This window comes from Sinohyriopsis cumingii, chromosome 19, assembly GCF_028554795.1.
Source record: "Sinohyriopsis cumingii isolate HCF-2022 chromosome 19, ASM2855479v2, whole genome shotgun sequence".
NCBI lineage: Eukaryota > Metazoa > Mollusca > Bivalvia > Unionida > Unionidae > Sinohyriopsis > Sinohyriopsis cumingii.
The window spans coordinates 8,359,721-8,381,552 of record NC_142979.1 but is presented as its reverse complement, the minus strand read 5'-3'; the positions used below and the strand labels follow the sequence as shown (position 1 = coordinate 8,381,552).

At 35.5% G+C, this 21,832-nt stretch overlaps 1 protein-coding gene across 1 annotated transcript in view; it reads left to right on the top strand.

The window, feature by feature from the left end:
* LOC149775112 (N-acetylglucosamine transporter UNC93A-like) overlaps window positions 1–21,832 on the top strand; it is a 224,472-nt gene that overhangs the window by 130,807 nt on the left and 71,833 nt on the right. The window lies entirely within an intron of this gene.

Here is a 21,832-nt window from a genome sequence, read left to right as displayed (position 1 = left end):
ACATTTTATAATATTGTATAGTTTTAATTCTATACTTCAGATCTCTAATATTAGCATCGAAGTATGTGCTACAATCACAAAACGGGAAGGGTGTATTAAAGTAGCAAGCATATGAAGATCGGTAAAGTCGCACCCGATATTCCGTAAAAAGTGGAACTTTTTTATTTTGTATTTTCACACACGTCTATTGGCACAAATCGATTTAGGCAGATGAGAACCTATATATTAATATGAAATTTGTCAAAAGCTGTGTTTGTTTACTATTGGTATAAATTATTCACCTATATGGAAACCGTTCGGATAGGAAGGCATCGGGTGCACAAACAGACATATGAAACCGTACTTAATAAGATACATACACATATTATTTAATGTTGTACATCTTAAATTATATGCTTCAAATCTATAGTATTAGCATCCAAGTATGTGCTACTATCGCAAAACGGGAAGGGTAGATGCACATATCAAGGATATGAAGATCGGTAAAGTCGCAAGCAATAATGAGTCATAAATACCAACTTTTTTATTATTAATTTTCTCGACTTTGTTTGGCACAGATCGATTTAAACTGATGAGAAACCTATACATTGATAGTATATATGTCGAAATATATGGTTGTTTAAGATTGGTACAACTAATTTACCTATATGGAAAATCTTTGTGTTGGAAGGTATTTGGCGCACGGAAAGACAAATGAAGACGTACTTAATAATATATGTAAACATGTTATATGCTGTTGTTTAGCTTTAATTTTATGCTTGAAATCAGTAGTATTAGCATCGAAGTATGTTGTAACCCCCCTCCCCTTAGTACGCTACTGCAAGCAGACTTTGTTAAATGCTAAGAGACACTAATTGCTCGAAAATTATAATTTAAAAATATTTATGTATTTATGGACTCGTATATTATAACCTTATAATGCGCCTTCATTTTCCATCAGGTAGGTCTCCAGGTCGAGTTGTCATGAAAAACAGGAACCAGTATCGTACATTCTTTACTAAGCGACTTCTCCGATGGTGCAATGTGTCTATAGAGCGTCCGCCTCGGATGCGAGGGGTCGCGTATTCAAACCCCGGCCGAATCATACTAAAGACATAAAAATGGTACTAGCAGCTGCCTCTTTTGGTGCCGATCATTAAGAGGTTAGTGTTCGGATTAGTCGGCCTGGTGTCAGGATAGTGTGACTGGGTGGGACAAGTTTGTCTTATGTCCGCTAAAATGCAAAAGCCTACTGAACCAAGTCGAACAGGTTACGTATTATACAACTTATTTTCGAGGTTTCAGCGCCCCCCCCCCCCCCTTAAATGCGTACATATATTATCAGTATACCTCCATGCTCAAGCCTATGCATTTGGGTTACCCCCCCCCCCCCTCTATGCGTACATACTAAATGGACGGCCCCTAACCATTCATGAGATGGTATTGATTCAAATTTACGAGTGCGATTGTGATGTACGCATTTCCCTACACAAACACGGGATGGTATTATTCAACCGTACATGTCCACAAAACTATATATATTTATAGATATATGTATACAACCATGGTACATCAATTAGGTATCTAATTACATAATGACAGTGTAGTGGTTAGCAAATTTGAGAAATATACTTTTTTATTCAGACACCATGCCAAAAGGAAAGAACTAACTTACAGTTTACGCTGAACTAAATTAAATTTACTATTTTTGTTTCCAGCATGGTCGGAATATGTTTACATGTTTCATATTAGGAAACAATTTGCATTATGGCTAAGTATATCTAAGAAGGAAATAAGATGTTCTTACAAACTCTTATTTTGTTGGTGTATTGGTTACCTCTCAACATATGAACCATTCTTTGCCATCTCACGATTATAATCCGTATGTACTTAAGCGTTGTCTCATTTGTAGTGTTAATTTTTAAATGTATACTTTGCTTGTAAAATGATCCCACTTTATATAAATGTACAAACACCGCAATCGTGATGTGCTTACAGGAATACATTCTTCTGAGTTCTACTGAAGTCAGTTATTCAGTATAATTTGTAAAACGATATGGACTGATTGATAAAAGTGACTGTTTTCTTTACTTTGGTTTGTCGCAATATTTTTCTAACACAGTACTAATATACACTGGTCACACATGACGCCCCAAAGAAGCAGTTGTAGTTAATTCTTTTTTACCTGTAGTAATGGGATTTTTACAATATATGGCTGTGGCAGATGTACGTCGATTATCAGACAATGGTCGGCTTTTGCACTATTCGCTTATTTCCCTACTTCGAGTGCGGACTGATTGACCGTTAAGCAAAATCTCAATTAATCTCTGCGATTTATGTGCAACGTACGATATTGTCCCCAGTGTTTATTTAATTCCATCATCGTTTAACAAAACTTCTTTTCTTATCCTCTCTAAATCAACTTTTGTTGACCAAAGACAATACATTTTATAAGCAAGGCAGAACGCAAAATCACATTACCCATCCACGAGTACAATGAAAATATGTAAACAAAAATAGTTAATAAAATTCCAAGGTATGTATAATATTGTAATATATTTTGGAGTATGCGCATTTGTTTACCGCTCTCCATTTTAAGGATTCCTTATATACTTGCTTGAATATGGGAAGTCGGTGCTGGGATTATAGTCTTTAGACCAAAATAATTAGCCAATTACTAGGGGCAAACGTTACGGAGTGAAGTGTAAGTGAGTTTCAAGATGACATGGTTTACTTTTGGTGAATTCAGGTAAGAGCCGCATGAGTATCCCTGTCACTCAGTAGTCCCTATTCAAATCTAATTGCGTGAATTGATCGTGTGACTCCAGGTGCAGTATTTATGACTGGAGATTGGTAAATTATACAATGGAATCAACAGAAAAGGACTGTTCCGCCGTCGGCGGGCGCCATTTATTGTTGCTGTGGTGGTAAATATGTTACAAAGTTACAGGCGAAATGAAGCTAAAAATCATGATTTAAAAGGCCTAAGGTGGCGTAGTAAAAACGGTTCCCTGTATTAGGTTGTTGAGTTGTATAGTTTCACGGCGTGAAATACTGGCGGTAAGTTACGGAAAGTTAACGAAGAGAAGCTTTGCAGTTGTGACATTGACATACAATTTGGAAGTTGGGATTTGTGGTCATGTATTAATTAGAGTAACATTACTGATAGATTGGACGCGTTGGACTTTCCAGTTTGCAGAAGTAGTTGTACAGGATTCCTTTGAATCGGGGAAACCTATGACTCGTAGCGGGATTCGCGCAAGGGCTTGACATCGCTCGGTCAAGAAACCCATTTGGTTGATACAATATTTCTTGCGTGAGCATAATGCAAATGTGTATATTGGCTTGCACTGTTTGCAGCTATGATGTACGATGTTAAGATCTCAGTCGGTCAGGATATTCTTTAACAACGGTATCTTTTATCCTAACACGTCTTTCAATACGGTACCATTTACCTCTTGCAATAAAGTATATCAGTTGGAGGTTGAGGATGAACTAATCGATATTGAATTTCTCTAAGTACTGTTTGGTCAATGTTCGGATCTCATTATCTTGTTATTACAAAAAATATATATTGGTTATAATCAATTACACCTTTAGTTTTATGATTATTTAGACATTCTATATAAATCCAGCATGGTATCAGTTAATATTTCGACGATATTGTTATATGTGACCAGTACATTTGAACATGTATGATTATAAACAGTAAAATTAGGCATTTAAACTGTAGGAAAAAAAATTCTACTGAAAAATGTTTCATCAGCATAAAAAACTAAGGCTTGTCAAATCCGAGACTAGCAATATTTTATAGTACCTATATTTGCTCTTTTCAGGCCAAGTTCTCACGTAATGGCTTGTTTTAGTAGATTGCTTGTTTTTGTGTGGGGTTTTTTTTGGTGCTCCCACACAAAATGCGCATGCGCGGAATTTATTTTCCGTTGCCATGACGTATAAAAGTTACCGGCCATGCACCAACATTTTTCTTTATACATCAGATTTGCATAACATGATTAAAAGTAGTTATACTTGAACAAAAAGAACCAAAAAAACCTATAAAGTGTACAGAAAAAATAATTTAATTTCTCGAAATAAAAGTATACATCACTGTTACTTAGATACGATTTTCCACCTATAGAGGACGCCAGCAGGAAATGACGTACATTTATCCCCACAAGACGAAGTACTGGGGAGGGGGGCCGGCACCAGACAGACCCCCCACCCCACTTTTCCAAAAAATTATAGTGTTTTATGTGTATTTATCCCCCCCCCCCATGTGTTGTATGTTTTATATTATGCAAAAGAATTTAGGTCAAAAAAATTTAATTCTCCTTTTTAACGGGGTATTTCTTTTAAAACCTAGTTTTATCTATAGGGTTGTTTTTCCGAATAGGTTTCCATCTTTCCATCACCTGACTTGAAATCCCTTCCCTATACTCTTGGTTGACCTTGGCTAGAGGTCGCCTATATCCCGTGTGTGCTATATATATATATGCTATAGTTTGTGTATGCTATATTTTGCTTCCATGTTGGGATAGCCTTTATTTTTTCCCAAATCTCCCCAGTAATCTTAGGACCTTATAACACTGGACAACAAATTTTTACAAAAGTCATGTTACTGAAATAAAATTAGTCAATTCTTATCAATTTTTATGTGCTGAACACGAATATGACAGTCAAATTGCAAAATTGGCTCTAGTTTTTTTGTAATCTGCAAGAAATTAATGTTTACATAACGAAATGCATTCCAATAGTAAAAGGTCAACTGTAATAGCCTACCTATAAAAAATCAAGTCATTGACTACATCTTAGATTTCTTCGCCTGTCTCTTGTACAGCTGTTCGGGAGCATCTCTGAGGAGTGTCCAGCAGTAGTCAGCCAGCATTGTAGTGGACCATTTTCCCTGGTATCTTTGTTCCATTGTTGCGATATCTTGATGAAAACGTTCGCCGTGTTCATCACTAACAATACCACAGTTGCTAGGAAAGAAATCCAAATGGGAATGAAGGAAGTGAATCTTTAGAGACATATTGCAGCCAAGTTTCTTATACTTCATCAACATGTCTTCTACTAGTTCCTTATAGTTTTCTGCCCTAACATTTCCGAGGAAGTTTGTAGAAACTAGGCGAAAAGCATTCCATGCTTGTTTCGCGTCACCTTCCAGCAAGTTGCTGAACCGGTCATCTTTGAAAAGCTCTCGAATCTGAGGACCCACAAAAACTCCCTCTTTAATCTTTGCTTCGCTGAGTCGAGGGAATTTTTCATGCAGGTATCGGAATGCTGGCAAAGTCCGGTCAATGGCTTTCACGAAGTTCTTCATCAAACCTAGTTTGATGTGAAGGGGTGGTAGCAAGATTTTCTGAGCCTCAACCAGAGCTGGGTGTTGGATATTCTTCTCTCCAATGGCTACATTCTGCCTGTGAGTCCATTCCTTCCTCATGTAGTGCATTTCCCTTGCTCGGCTATCCCACTCGCATAAGAAACACATGTATTTTGTATATCCTTGCTGCAGTCCCATTAAAAGGGCAACTACCTTCAAATCACCACAGAGGTGCCAGCTGTACTTGTTATACTCAATGGAATTCAGTAGCTGCCTTAAGTTATCGTATGTCTCTTTCATGTGGACAGCATACGCTACTGGAATAGATGGAAGAATGTTTCCATTGTGCAAAAGCACAGCCTTGAGACTCAGTTTCGAAGAGTCCACAAATAGTCTCCATTCTTGTGGGTCATGAGTGATTTTTAAAGCATTCATGAGGCCCTCAATATCGGAACAGAATATCAGATTACTTTCCTTTCTGAAGAAAGGCTCCAATTGCTGGTGGCGCTTTCGATATGCAGTAATTGTGACATCTTCTTCTAGAAGATTCCATTGTTGGAGTCTTGATCCTAGCAATTCTGCCTTGTTCTTTGATAAGTCCAAATCACGAATCAGGTCATTTAGTTCTTCCTGTGTTATTCTGTGTGGGGTTGATGATGCACCACAGTGAAAATCTGGATCACTGCATGCTGATGGACCAGGAGAAGAACAGGTCGACTCACCTTTGTCTTCGTCAGATGAATCAAGAGAATATTCTGCTGGAGGTTCTGGAATAGGAAGTCCCTCACCATGTGGAACTGGTCTCAATGCAGACGGAATGTTTGGGTAGACTATTCTCGACTTCTTTCGCTTCGTTATTCCGCCGGAAAGAGGAGGAACCAAGCAGAAGTAACAGTCATTTAGGTGGTTGCTTGGCTCTCTCCACACCATTGGGACTGCAAACGGCATTGATGACCTTTTGCAATTCAACCACTGTGAAAGCTGTGTTGTACATGTAGCACAGCATATATGCGGAGCCCAAGGCTTGTCTTGGTCACCAACCTTGCATCCGAAGTAAAGATGATATGCCTTCTTCACTTGAGAATTGATACTTTTCTTCTGGTTGGCAAATGTCACTTCCCCACAAATATAGCAAAAATTGTCCGCGGTATTAACACACTTTCGAGGCATTACTGTTCTTTATTGTACGTAAATGGATAAAATAATAAGTTTTATGTAACAGTAGCTTGAACTGTCTCGCACAACGTCTAAAATATTTTAAATGCTGAACCTATCTGATTGGGCTTTATATAGTACACTGCTTACGTCAGCTTCAGCAGCCGCCTGGCATTAGTATAATAGGCCTACACATGTATAGTACACTGCTGACGTCAACTTACTTCAGCAGCCGCATGGCATTAGTATTGCATTGCATCAGAAAATGATGCAATCAACTGTGGATGATGTGAGCATGATGGTATTATGCAATGTTACATCATTATTCCGGATGTTGCTGCAGTCCTACTGGAGAAATTTACACAGTGAAACATAGAAAATGAGGTATATGAATATCTTCAAAACGAGAGCCAATACAAATTTTTCACGGTTATATTCGTGTTCGGCACACCAAAATACTACAGATTAGGGCCTTTTCAAGTCAGTAATGATTTCACTGTTGACCAGTGTAATCGGATCAAGAAAAGGTTTATTTTTATTTATTTAATATATTTTTGAATTTTGGCTAAGTAACGGTGTATTATAATTTAATTAAGAAAAAAAAACTTAATGTGTTCTGTGTGCAAATATAATGTGTCATTATTCACATATTGGATTTGTAAATTGAAATCCGCTGTACTCGAGTTGGAGTCCATACACTTTTTTATTTGCTTGTATTTCTCCCACCTAGAGTTAGGCCGTCTCAAATTATTTATTGGATTTCTGCCAAAATCTCTAAAAATGGTTGTTCTTCCCACACACACACACACACACACACACACACATACACACACACAGTGGGGATTTACCGTGCAGTGCGAGAGCTGCACATTTTGAGCAAATAGAATTAGAAGAGAGACTTATTAGATCCTTTGTTTTCGTGTATGTATGTAAAGTTTCCTATATGAGGTGTTTTTCCCGACTCTTTCATAGCCCCATGACGTCATTATCTCGTTCTTTTCCCATATAGTTTCTCTGTCCCGATAATTAGGATTTGTGATAGTTTACGTAATATAATTAAAGTCTATTTAATTATTTAATTTTAATTGTAATGAATAATAAAAAGAAACTGAAGCTGTTTAGGAAAATTTATAAGAATCTAAAAGGGTGGCGGCTACAGCAGATTCCAATCCGGGGTGGGGGTATGAGGGCAAGGGTTCACTTTGTGATGGTCCCCTTTAAGGGGAGATTATCCATTGCCCCATCTCCCTCCCCTTCTTTTCACCCTTTGCAGCCCCGTCCCTCCCATTCACAAATCTTCCTAGAAGTTCTTTTTTCTAATTAATTTGAAAGGATTACAAAAAAAATTGCCTATTCATTTTTTTTATGTTTATGACTTGGTCACACGCCATCATGGTTTTAGTTATGTTATCTGTTATTTTTCCTATTAAAGTTTTGTTAAAGTTGCCGTCTTGATATAAAACTTGGTTTCGTCTGTATTTTTATTTCTTGGATATCTCCATAATTAATTGTATCCTGTCTTGTTTCCTAAACTCGCACTGTGCAATCGCATGATATTTTGTGAAGTTCGCACATTTGCACATGAGATAATTTACATGTATGCATATGTCGTGTAGATATTTGAATATCAAGCTTTGTATTTTTGGAGAGCCGATGTTGGTCCAGTACCTCTAAGGTCTGTCCCAATTAACCGAGATATTTCCTCCTCTACTTTATTTTTAATTTTAGAGGTTAAATTTTCCCTTATCCAATTATATGTTTCCTTAGTTTCAATTCCCCAAAGTTCCTCATTTTCCCTATATTTACATAAAAGTTCCTTTATACTTCTAAAGGTCCTTGTTGTTTCTAGTCTTTTTACCAGTTTATTATTTTTGTAGATGTCACTTATGTTTTTCATGCTAAAACCAAACCAGTAAATGTATAAAGCTTCCTAAGGGGTTTTGGGTTGGATATTTACTTCTTTTACATTATAAATTAAATACTAGAGAGGAGGCCTAACTCGAATCGGGAGAAACACAAATAAATAAAGAAAGAAAGTGCGGACCCTGACTCGAATACAGCCTACCTCATTTTGAAAATAGACTTTAATGTGAGAAACACCACACCATAGTCAATCACATAAAACAAAAGGTTTTATTTTAATTTCAAATGGTAGTATACCGTTCATCTCGCCGGAATTCTAAATTGCAAATTAATTCAAAAGCAACTAAATTTATACCAGGACAAACAAATAAATTTGAAAAGTCCATAGAAAAATATATATTAAGACAACAGAGACAAATTTGACATAGTATTGCTGTCCCTACACACAGACTATATAGCATACACACACCATAGCATTGATACACATAGCATACACGGAACATAGAAAATTCTTGACAAAGATCACTAAAAATCAAGGATATGAAATCTGAAAATGGGAATAAGACCCATGTTTCAGACTACTACCCTTTAGAAAACACTAGGACTAATTATAAACTAAAAGTTTGATCAAAATTCCTTTTTTAAACTTTAAACAAGCACACACATCTTGGGGTATACAAGAGTACATGAAAACACTTTATTTTTTATGTGGTGGGGGTCATCTGTCTGGTGCCCCCCCCCCCCATGATACTTTCGTAACTCATACCTGCGAAAGATTATCATTTGCACTCACATTGTATGTTCTTTAAAATAATGATTTTTTTTTTTATTTGCGAGATATCGTCGTATAGTTAACCTGGATACAATATAATCTTGGTCCGTTTGCACCTTGAAACTTATCATGCGTGAATGGCAGGCGCCTTCAAGCAATCTGGTGATATTTTCGTCTCTTTTGCGATATTTTTTTTATCTGACATTAGCGATACACACACAGTAAGGATGCATACGCATGCCGGCATCCGCTACATTTACGGAGTTCGTTGATATATTTTGTTCTGTAAATTTCGCATGATGAAAAAAGAAGGAATACATTATAACAATGCAAGGTTAGTTTCTTTTATTTTATTTTCAATCAAGTGTTTGTTTATTGTACCGTGCCGGGGCGGGGTGGGATGGGGGGGGGGGGCACAAATTCAACACAAAATTAGTTCCTTTCTTATCTGCATGGAATAATGGAGCAAATATGATTGACGATATTGACTGGTAATAACAAGCTTTCAATTTACGCGCGCACACACGAAGACAACTTGAAAAATAGAAACAAACAATAAAATTAACTGGTAACTTCGCACTTGCTCAAGGCTTTGTAGTTACAATGGGGGGGGGGGTCTGTGCTATTATCTGGTTAGGCATGACTATTTCGCAGAAATACAAACAAATCTTTTGAGATGAGCATAAAATACAATTATTTCTTTTCCTCCATACATTTACGATGCTCTCAAAGGACCCACATATTTAGGTAAAAGTATGACCGTTACCAGGCGTTACCGAGTTGAAAATATGCCGAGTAAACTTACGAATTACGCCACGTACAATGTATAAACAACACTTGGCAACTTTTAATGATAAAAGATGGTGTTTTTATTTATTTACTTATTTATTTAGTTATCAGAACTCTTTCAGAATAACAATGTAACTGCCGATTATACAGCTCGCCTCTAAGAAGATTTTCGTAGTTTCCAACTGCCATGCATAAAATAAGTTTATGCCAAAGTGATCGTGACCTACAAAATGTTGGCCATTGTCACAGGGCATAAAATTCATAAAACAATAAAGAACATTCCTTTTTGTTCTACCAAAGCAGCGGAACCATAATGAGTTGATAAAATACAAGGATATTTGTTGTTATTTTGCAAACCATTGCTAATAAAATCAGCTTCAGAAACTATTATTATTGTCCGCCCTAGAGGAAAGATTTTACAAGGTGGAAATCACTGACTGTCAGTATCCCTGGAATGACAACCAGTATGACAACTATAACTAGTTTGTGCATCAGTAAATAATCTTGAGTAGCCACTGCACCTGAAATGCGTGCAGTCCATTCATCGAATACCTCCTATTCATTCATTGTATAATACACATTTTACTTACTAAGAATACCCTATCACAGTATAAATGTTTAGTCATAAATCGGGAAAGTTTACAACTGTATATGCATATTTATTTCTATTTTAACCGTACTGTCATAAAGGTACTTCTGTGGAGGCTAGTGTGTATATGTCATGATGAAAGCTTATGTCATTAATAGTTTTCTTTCTTTGCTCTTTACAAAAAATCAAAATAATAAGACTTTCGTTATCTTTTGTCAGATTTCATATTTTCTTGAGAATTTTTTTAAAAATGTATCTGGAAAGTAAACATAAAAAATACGATAATTTAAAAAATGAAATTTGGGTCTCCATCTAAAGAATTTATATATTCTTAGTTACTACTCAGTAATTTTTAATTATTCATAAATGATTGTAAGATAAATTAGTTTTACAGTGTAAAAGTGCGAGTTTGCTCCATTTACAGAAGGGTTTACTTGCTATTCTCTTTGTATAATTCTCCCAGCTTTAAACTACAGATACAGAACATTACATAAGACAGCGAATTTCAGTCTTAACCTAAAGCTCGAGGCTGGAGAAGAGGTCACTAAATTACCGTTTCCATAGTTACACACTGGTCAGATAGAGCAGTCTCCCGCAGGTATCATTCCCTATAGATGAATTAGAGGCCAAGTAAACTGCCTTCATTTCATGAGCTATACTAGTGTAGTATAGATGAAATAAGTTTTAAATTGCAAAAGTTGTCTCTTTTGTAACCAAAGTGCAAATCAATAAAGAAATATAATGACATGTAAAATTACATGAACAGCAATGAAGGATCTTTTCACGAGAGTCGCAAAAGATTGAAACTATTTAACGAATTTCATAAATTTCATTTTAAATAAACTTAAATGTAAGATTATGTTATGTGTATCACATGACAGAAATGATATTCAATAAAAAGCATAAAAATAGGTTACATAATTGACTTTAAATTACATTCGTCATTACACCTTCAATTCATATGTCGTCATGCCGGCATTTGCTGAGTTACTGGGTGTTATTAAACGTATCATATTGTTACGTATGATACTGGAAAATATCATATGGGTATATTAATCTTAAGAGGAGCAACATTGGCTCAGTGGTTAGCGTCTCAGACCTGCGACCGAAAGGATGCAGGTTCAACCCCTGCCATCGGATCAAATCCTCGACCTTATTGGAAAATAATGAGATAACAAGTACATTCTACAAAGACATGGAACCTATTACCTCCACTGAAACGTACGAAATGATCATCTAAATTTGCAACAAGTGATCAGGAGAAGTGCGACCTGTTGAACTCGGAAGTTTGATATGTTACACGTTTAAAAAATTATGATAAACAGTTACCGCATTTTTGAAGTTAGAAATGAAACTTTTATTTCTGCCATCATTATATATAAACAAGAAATTATAGATGTAGTAACTAGTCTTGACCTAAACAAAACCGCTGGAACCAATCCAATAAGTAATAAACTTGTACAAGTATAGTTGAAGAAATGTATGTTCCATTGCAAATACATTTAAATAAATCACTCCCAGCCAGCGTGTTCCTAACACAGTGCAAGCTAGCGTATGACATACCGATGTATAAGAAAGGAGATAAAACACTACCGTCTAAATGCAGACTAATTGTTGACTTCAGCTAAATTATATACACTATTCATAAGTCCAACCTTAGAATATACTTCTGGAGTCTGGGATAATTGTTCTATTGAAGATTCGGAAAGATCAGAATAAAAGGGGGAAAATCAGATGGAAGATGCACGGATCGTTCCAGATCTATACCCATTAATTCTTCTAGATAGTCTCTTTATGCGGAAACTGCTTGGTTTGCACAACGAAGGAAAAGGAAGAGATTATGCATTATGTATTCGATTACAAATACTCAAGTACCTAACTATTTAAACGAACTTCTTCCACAAAGGAGATATGAGGCATCTAATTATCGTCTACGTTACTCTCAAAGTATCACACCAATCTCAACCAAACTTTATATTTTCACACGACCTTTTACCATATACGATTCGTCTTTAGAACTCTCTGCCTGATGATATCCGAAATCCTCCAAATCTTTCTATTTTTAAGAAACGTTTCTCTAATTTAACTAACGGGTCATCACACAAGCAGAAAGACATCTTATTGTAGGTGAGTAGTCACGTCACTTTTCAATGATAAATCTAGACTTAACCAAGAAGTGTATTGAAAGGTAGAGCGAAAGAGCTGGGATCTTTGGCATTAGGTAAGGGGCAATAGACAAAGTGTTCAACTTCTTCATTATCATAAGCACATGCACACGTGAAAGAGTTAACTAAATTCACCATGTAAAGGTCGGATTTCAGGAGACTACCTGCTTGTCTAAGTTTAGTATGTAGGATATTAAGGTGACATTTGTCAGTAGCGTAATTTTAGCGTGATGACCCGTTAGTTGAATTAGAAAAACGTTTCTTAAAAACAGAAAGATTTGGAGGATGAGAAACCTATAAACTAATATCAAATGTGTTAACATCGGTGGTTCTTTACAATTGGCATGACTTATTTGGTTATATACAAACCATCAAAAAACGGCAAGGGTAGAAGCGGGTAGCAAAGATATGAAGATCGGTAAGTCGCAAGCAATACCGAGACAAAAAAGGCAACTTTCAAGGTAGCATTTTCACACATTTATATTGACACGGGTCGTTTTAGACTAATGAGAAACCAATGACTGGATATCAAATAGGTCCAAATCTTTGTAGCTTTTTTTACGATTAACATGACATATTTAGCCTTATAGAAAACGATCATGTTGCAAGGATATAGGCGCACGGACAGAGAAATGAAGATGTACTTAATAAGATACATACACATAATTTTTACTGTTTTATTGCTTAAGTATATGCTTCATATCACTAGTATCAGCATCGAGGTATGTGATACCATCGCAAAACAGCAATACTAGAGGCACGTAACAAGGATATGAAGATTGGTAATGGTAAAGTCGCAAAGGATACTGGGTAAAATATATAAACTTTTCTAGGTTGCATTTTCACACATTTCTGTAGGCATAGATCAATTTAGACTGATGAGAAACCTACCAAATAATACCAGATTTGTCAAAATCTGTGTGTGCTTACGATTGGTATGACTTATTCGACTCTAAGATAAACGTTCGTGTTGTAAAGATCTAGGAGCACTAACATTCAAATGATTATCATCGAATTATATGGTACCATCTCAAAGCGGCAAGGGTAGAGGCACGTAGGTAGAATATAGAATATGATGATCCGTTGATGATCCGTAATATCGCAAGCGACACCAAGTAAAAAATATCAACTTTTTTACTTGCATTTTCACACATTTATATATTTCACAGATCAATTTAGACTGATGAGAAACCTATCAATTGATATCAAATTCGTCTAAATCGCGTTTTTAAAAAATTACTAATGTTATAACTTATTTGCCTATATGGAAAACGCTCATTGAGGAAGACATTGAGCGGACATACAGACACACAAAGATGTACTTTATAAGATGCATACACATATTATATATTGTTGTATAGCTTTCCTTATATGTTTGAGATCTATAATATTAAAATTGAAATATGTGGTACCGTGGCAAACTGCAATGGTAGAGGCACGTATAAGTCGCAACCGATATCGAGTCAAAAATACAAACTATTTTATTTTCATTTTCACACATTTCTGTTGGCACGTATCGATTTAGACTGACGAGAAACCTAACAATTGATATCAAATTTTGCTAAATCGGTGTTTATTACTATTGTAATGACTTATTCACCTGTTTGTTAAACGATCGTATAGAAGACATTAGGAGAAAAGACAGACAAATGAAGACGTACTTAATAAGATACACACACATATTATTTACTGTTGTACAGCTTTAATTATATTCTTCAAATTTATAGTATTAGTATCGAAATATGTGGTACAATCGCACAACGGCAATGGTAGTTTCACGTACCAAGGATATGAAGATCGGTAATGTCGCACCCGATATTCAGTAAAAAGAACAATCTTTTTTATTTTGCATTTTCACACCTGTCTATTGGCAGAGATCGACTTAGAATCATGAGAAACGTATCAATTGATATCAAACTTGTCAACATCGTTGGTTGTTTGCGATTGGTATGACTTATTCGCCTATATGGAAAATATTCGGTTAGGAAGGCACTAAACGCAAGGACGTACAAATGAAGACGTACTTCATAAGACGCATACACATTATTTACCGTTGAACAGCTTTTATTATATGTGTCAGGTTTATAGAATTAGCATCGAAAAAATGTGATACGATCGCAAAACGGGAATGGCAGATGGACGTAGCAAGGATACGATGATCGGTAACGTTGCAAGCGATACTGAGTGAAAAATACCAACTTTTCTATTTTGCATTTTCACCCATTTATATTGGCACAGATCTATTTAGACTGATAAAAATTTATCAACTGATATCAAACGTGTCAAAATCGTTCTTTGCGATTGGTATGACTTATTCGCCCATATGGAAAACTTTCGTATAGGTCAGATGTAGGCACACGGAAAGACAGATAAAGACGTGCTTAATAAGATACATACACATATTTTATAATTATGTACAGCTTTAATTCTATGCTTCAGATCTATAGTATTAGCATGGACGTATGTGCTACCATCGCAGAACGGGAACGGTATATGAACGTAGCAATGAAGATCAGTAAAGTCGAACCCAATATTCAGTAAAAAGTACACTTTTTTGTATTCTGCATGTTCACACATGTCTGTTGGCACAGATCGAGTTAGACAGATGAGAAACCTATATATTAATATGAAATTTGTCAAAATCGGTGTTTATTTACTATTGGTATGACTTATTCGTGTATATCGAAACCGTTCGTAGAGGAAGGCATTGGGCGCACGAACATACATTATGAAGACGTACTTAATAAGAAGATACATAAACATATTATTTACTGTTGTACAGCTTTAATTATATGCTTCAAATCTATAGTATTAGCATCCAAGTAGGTGCTACCATCCCTAAACGGGAAGGATGGAAGCATCAAGGATACGAAGATCGGTAAAGTCGCAAGCGACAATGAGTCGCAAATAGCAACTTTTTTATTATTCATTTTCACACATTTTTTTTAATTTTTTTTTTTTTTTTTTGCACAGATCGATTTAAACTGATGAGAAACCTATAAATTGATATCATATATGTCGAAATCGGTGGTTGTTTACGATTGGTACAACTTATTTACCTATATGGAACATGTTCGTGTAGGAAGGCATTTTGGCGCACGGAAAGACAAATGAAGACGTATTTAATAAGATATATAAACATGTTATGCTGTTGTTTAGTTTTAATTTTATGCTTCAAATCAGTAGTCAGCATCGAAGTATGTTGTAAACTCCCCTTCCCTTAGTATGCAACTGCAAGCACACTTTGTCAAATGCTAAAAGGCACTAACTTTCTTGAAAATTATAATAATCAAAAAAAATTCCGGATTCGTATATTATAACGTTATAATGCGCTTTCATTTTCCGTCAGGTGGGTCTCCAGGTCGAGTTGTTATGAACAACAGGAAACAGTATCGTACATTCTTTGCTAAGCGATCGCTCAGGTGGTGCAGTGTCTGTACAGAGCGTCCGCCTTGGATGCGAGAGGTCGCGGATTCAAACCCCTGCCGAATCACACTAAAGACATAAAAATGGTACTAGCAGCTGCCTCTTTTGGCGCCCATCATTAAGATATTGGTGTGAGGATAATGTGATTGGGTGGGACAAAATGCTGTATGTTTGTGGCATGATGCCACATTGCTAGACATCATTATAAACTGTCACAATGCAGACATGGTAGCGATATGATTGCATTTTTTTTTAAAGCTACGTTAAAAATTACACACACACACACACACACACACACACTTTGCTTAGTTATTTGCTATTTGAAGAGATGGAATATTGTTCATATTTCAACCGCTTTTTATTAATGATCATCGATGTGACCAACATATACGATAATAATACTCCCGATGATGATGATGATGGTTGTTGTTCTGATTTCTGTATTACTACTGCTCCATGGGTATATTATATATCGAACTTGAAAACAGAAGCACTACCAGCAATAAAGCAGCTTTGAAAACAAATCGCACTTAATCGATATCAATATATATTGACATCAAAATGAACGTCAAATGCTCTGTGCAACTGTATCGAAATGAACTATTACATGCTGGGTTTTTTTTTTCTTTTTTTTTGGGACAGTTTTAGACCGAAAAAAGTAGTACTTCAAGGCTCTGTCTATGGTATAAATATGTTCATGTACACTTTTCCATTGTAACTTTAAGTGTATAGACTGCAAATACGATGAAGCACAAATCGAGGACGTCGAGTGTTAGCATTGGAACAATGTTACTACTTCGGTCGAGAAGGATAACGACCTATATATGTATTCCTGCCCACTACCATGTAGGATGTATCAAACTGTATATTACTCAAGCGCTCTTTGTCGAGCGTGCTGGTGTGTGTGTACAAAAACAAATGGAATATAATAACTTTAACTGAAATATATACAATTAAATTCTATATAAAAGTGATGCGGCACCTGGGAGTAAAGCAAAAATGGAAGAAACAAATTTCCGGATCGCTACTATCAACAGCAATGGGATAGACAAAGCGAAAGCAGACAAAGTAGCCAAAGAAACAAACTTTGGTGTAATAATGATACAAGAAACACACTATAGAATTAAGCCAGAGTTCGAAATTTTAGTAGAAGACAAACTTAACGCAATAAAGATATGCAACAATTTTGCAAATAATGATATTAGAGTTGGTTGCAACAATAATATTTTTAAAAAGCTGGGAAAGGTTTGAGGAGGGGGGAATTTTTTAAGGGACGGTTGCTACGTGTTAAAATGTTTAATTGGCATATTATAAATGTGTACATGCCAGCTAATAGAAATAAGAAACTAATTTTAAAGAAAACTTATACACCTACCTACAACAATATTCGATGGAAAATCTAATCATAGGGGGAGATTTCAACTGGGTAACTATAAATTAAACCAGTCTAGCAGGATTGATAAATTTTACGGAAATTTTTATGATCCATTAATATATATTAATACTGCAATAACCAACCAAAAGCTATCAGACCATTTCATGCTCACTATTGACCTAAAAATGAAAAAAATAGAAAAATGTGGGTCAGGACTATGGAAACTAAATAATAAGATTTTAAATGACAAAGAATATGTCGAAATAATAATTAAAAAAAGAAATTGAAACCGTCAAAAATGAAGAAAATATTAATATAATAATTGATTGGGATGTTTTAAAAAACAAAATAAAAGGAATAAATATTCAGTACTCAAATAGAGGGCGGAAAAACCCCAGAAAAAAAAGACAAACACGAACTCAAATTAGAACTAAGCAAAACAACAAACGACGATGGAGAAAGAAAAAAAAAAACGATTGACAGACAAAATTAAAATCGTTGAAGAAGACGAAAATCAGGGGAGAATAATAAGGGCGGGAAAATTTACAGAGATCTACAACGAGGCAAAAAACGTATATAAGCGAGAAGAATTTAGAAAAGGGGGTGATACAATTTTAAACAATATCAAAATAAACAATGTAACCCATACTGTAAAAGAAGATATCCTAAATAATATTTCCAAATATTATAAAGAACTATACACCACACACCACACAGAACATATACTTCAGCACAATCGACAGCTACTTAAAAAATGTCGACTGTGAGATGACATCAGCAGTACATAGAGACCAATGTGATGATGTCATCTCAGATGAAGAAATCACAAAAAGTATATCAACACTCACAAAAGTCACCAGGGAAAGATGGACTCATCGTGGAATTCTACCAAAAGTTCCACGGTGAACTGACGCCGATCTTAAACGCTTTGTATAATAATATAGTTTTAAGTAAAAATAAAATGACTAAATCTATGAGGGAGGGAGTTATCACAATTATATACAAAGGGAAAGGGAATAGAGACGAGATTAAAAACTGGAGGCCTATATCACTTTTAAACACGGACTATAAGATTTTAAGTAGGATTTTAACAAATACAGTAAAGGGTAGGATAAACAAGATAATTAATGTAAATCAAACTTGTGGGGGAGGGATATACAAAACAATATTTTAAACATTAAAACTATAATTAACTACATAAATGAAACTGGTATGATGAGTGCTATGGTACTCTTCGACCAGGAGAAAGCTTTCGACTGATTTGAACAAAACTGTATAAAGAATGTTTTTAAAAAATTTGGTTTCGGACCCAATTTCCAAAATGGACCAAAATCCTACACACTGGGATAATTAAACGGGAAATGCACGAAAGAATTTGAAATACAACGATCAGTGATACAAGGATGTCCACTATCAATGCTAGAATACGTAATGGCAATATAAATCCTACGTCACACGATAAGAAACAACCCAGATGTGCAAGCAGGGGCGTATTAACCATTAAGCAGACTAAGCACGTGCATAGGACACCAGGGCCAAAGGGGGCACCACAAAGTTGAGAAAAGAGTGAAAAGAAAGAAAGAAAAAAGAATGAAGATTTGTAAAAAAAAACTGATACAACTAGTGCAAATTGATCATGATGTTCTGTTTCTTGATCATGTTACACCCTAGGGTTATCTTCTCAGGTGTACGTGGAAAAGAGGGGCGCGCCAAGATTTGTCAGTGCTTAGGGCACCAGTGAGCCTTAATCCGCCCCTGATTATACAAGGCATACAAATACCAAACCTAAAAAAGAATTAAAAAATGCTCTAACATGCATATGATTGCAACATCTTTATAAGAGAGGGGAAATGCTATAAGCGTCGGGTTCCAAAATAAACCACAACAAGCACGAAATCTTAAAAATAGTTAACTGGAGGGGCAACCACCCTGGATTATCGCCCCCACACACACACACACACACTTACTGAGAGACACTGTAAAGGCTCTAGGGGTTTACTTTGGTAATAAAAAAAAGAAGCTGTAGAAAATTATGAACATATTATCAATAAAATAAGAGAAAATGTGAAAATCTGGCCATGGCGCCATTACCTATCATGGAGCGGGCCCAAGTGGCCAAGACTTATTTATACTCAAATATTAACTACATAATTAAATCCATAGATATGGATAATACAATTTTAAACAAAACAGACAACGAAATAATAGATTATATATGGAATCATAAAATGCATCATGTAAAAAAAGAGACATTATATAGGGCCAAAAGTAGAGGGGGCTTGGGGTTGCCGAGCCCTCTACTACTATAATTAACTAACATAATCAATAGATTAAAAAAAAAATGCACTCAGACCCGGCTACAGCGTGAGAAGCACCGTACATCTACTGGTTCGGCTTCACCTTGAGAAACCGACCAGAGATATACAAAAATAACAAATTAATATAAAAAAATCGAAGTGCCACGCAAACATATGAGAACTAATTTTAAAATATAGAGACAAAACAGATTTATGCAAAATTTAATAAGTAAAAGTCACGCTTGGATTAGGGAGGAGGTAACCAAAAATATAAAATGTAGAGTAGAGCAGGACAACTGAGGGGGTAAATTGGACAAAAAATTGGAAAAATTGGGGAAAATAAGATCTGTCAAAACACAAAGTATAATTTTTAAATACCTGCACAACACCTGGCTAACAGGCGAAGAAACAATCAAACATCGTATGCTGAGGATAATGCCGAAATGCCCTTTATGTAAAACAGCGAACTTCACCAAACTACATACGATTGTCCAATGTGATAAATCTAAACATAATAGGATAAAGTTAATAATGAAAATTTGCAAAAAATATAAGTATAACAAAAATAACATTTTATTCATAGATTTAGACTACGAAAACAAAATCGTTCTAAAATGTATAGACTATATAGTAACTACGATGATATCCTGTGGACAGGTGATAAAGATTTTTAAATAAGATACGTGGTAAAAATAAGAATATTAACCACAACAAGAACTCAGTACGTCTTACGACGAATAGATACTTACCGTCAGGTTGATATAACGCAATTGATGTTGGAATTGGGGGAGAGAGGGGGAGGGAGGAATAGGTATTACAGACCGAAGGGTCGCGTAGCGCAATTGCGAGCTGATGCCATACCCATACCCCCTCCTCGCACCCCACAACAGCCATATTTCAAAGAAAATTTCAAATTCTATTTCAAATATTTCAAAGAAACCCATATAACTTTTTTTTTTAAAAGAGAAAAGGGAAGAAAGGAAGAAAGAAAAAAATAAAAGAATTTTGTAATTTAATTTTTTTTCTTCTTTCTCTGAAAGAAAATTCTAAAGACATATATAGGAAGGGATACAGGGAAAATATAAGGGGGAAGTAAATGGCGATGACATCATGGGGCTAAGTCACAGGGCTCAGTGAAGTGCATAGGCCCATCATGAGTCTTTGAAAACATCCAATGTAGAACATAAACAGACAAAATAAAGACACAAATACATACTGTATAACACTTAGTTTAAAACCCTACTAACTTCTCCCGCACTGCATGGTTGACCATTATAGAATAATGTGGTCTCATAAAAACGTTTGGATCTTTCAATAAAGCATAATCAGATAAACTAAATAAAGGAGGCCTAACGCAACCCAGGAAAAACACATAGAGAATAAAGAAGCGTGAACCTTGGATCGAGCGTAACCTACCTATCAACATCTTTAAAGACTATTATGAGGAACGACACATATTATCACTCGAATAATAAAATAGGAAATTATTTTTTTTAAACAAAATCTAAATAGTACACCATTCCATCGTCAAAATTAGAAAACCATAAAACAAATTAAAAGATACAATATAACATCATAAAGGAAGAAATACAACTGGGAAAGATATTTGATCTATACTTGCTGTCTCAAACATAAAGAAAATATAGCATACACACAATATAACACCATTACATATAGCAAACACTGAGACCTAGGCGACATATAGCAAAGGTTACAAAACATTTCAAGGGAATGAACTTCGAGCAAGGTGAGGGAAACCAGACTCGGACGAACAACCCTTTAGATAACACTATGGAAACATAAATACCCCATCAAAAATTCTAAAAACTAAATTTTTTATATAAAATTTTGTTTTAATAAAACGTAGAACACATCTGAGGGGGAAATACACAAATATAAAATACTTTTTATTTTTTTGGGGAAATGGGGGCATCTGTCCGTTGCCCCCCCCCCACTCCCAAAAAAGTGTGTGTGTGTGTGTGTGTGTGTGTTATTATACCCATTACATTACTTGCAAAATATATATGGTGCTGACATTTTCGGCAAGAGGGAGACCTACCGATATTCTGCATATAATTATTTTAATGTTTTTCAGAGCGAGA